Source organism: Sturnira hondurensis, unplaced genomic scaffold (genome assembly GCF_014824575.4).
Source record: "Sturnira hondurensis isolate 20B ecotype Veracruz unplaced genomic scaffold, ASM1482457v3 Scaffold0016075, whole genome shotgun sequence".
Taxonomy (NCBI): domain Eukaryota; kingdom Metazoa; phylum Chordata; class Mammalia; order Chiroptera; family Phyllostomidae; genus Sturnira; species Sturnira hondurensis.
Window position 1 is genome coordinate 1 of NW_028088706.1, and position 689 is coordinate 689.

The following is a 689-nucleotide window of genomic DNA, read 5'->3' on the forward strand; positions in this document are numbered from 1 at the left end:
TGTGATGGTCTTTTGACCTGAGGTGGGTCTCTTGTAGGCAGCATATGTGTGGATCATACTTTCTTAACCATTCAGCTATTCTATGTCTTTTAATTGGTGCATTTAATCCATTTACGTTTAAGGTTATTATTGAAAGCTACTTATTCATTACCATTTGTGTACCTGCATTCTGCTCGATCTCTCTCTTTTCCTTCCTTTCCTTAAAGCAGCCCTTTTAGTAATTCTTGTAGAGCCGGTTTTGTGGAGGCGTATTCTTTTAAACTGATAAGAACAGATACTATACTTGATCTTAGCCAAAAGGCCGAGAAGCGATGAGGCGTATTCTTTTAGACTTCTTTTGTCTTGGAAGCTCTTTATTTGGCCTTCTATCTTGATTGAGAGCCTTGCTGGATAAAGTAGTCTTGGTTGTAGGCCTCTGTTTCTCATTACTTGGAATATTTCCTGCCATTCTCTTCTTGCTTGGAATGTTTCCATTGAGAAGTCAGTAGCCAACTTTATTGGGACCCCCTTGTATGTTACTTCCTTTTTCTCCCTTGCTGCCTTTAGGATTCTCTCTTTGTCTTGGAGTTTTGCCATTTTAATGATGATGTGTCTTTCAGTAGGCCTCTTTGGGTTCCACCTGCTTGGAACTCTCTGTGATTCCTGGATTCGTGTGACTTTCTCTCTCCTCAACTTAGGAAAATTTTCTG

At 39.9% G+C, this 689-nt stretch overlaps 1 non-coding gene across 1 annotated transcript; it reads right to left on the minus strand.

Moving 5' to 3' along the window:
• Positions 1 to 123: 123 nt before the first annotated feature.
• On the minus strand, positions 124 to 313 carry LOC119000639 (U2 spliceosomal RNA). Its single transcript, XR_005069366.1, has one exon. It is a non-coding gene; the product is annotated as a U2 spliceosomal RNA (small nuclear RNA).
• Positions 314 to 689: the final 376 nt, after the last annotated feature.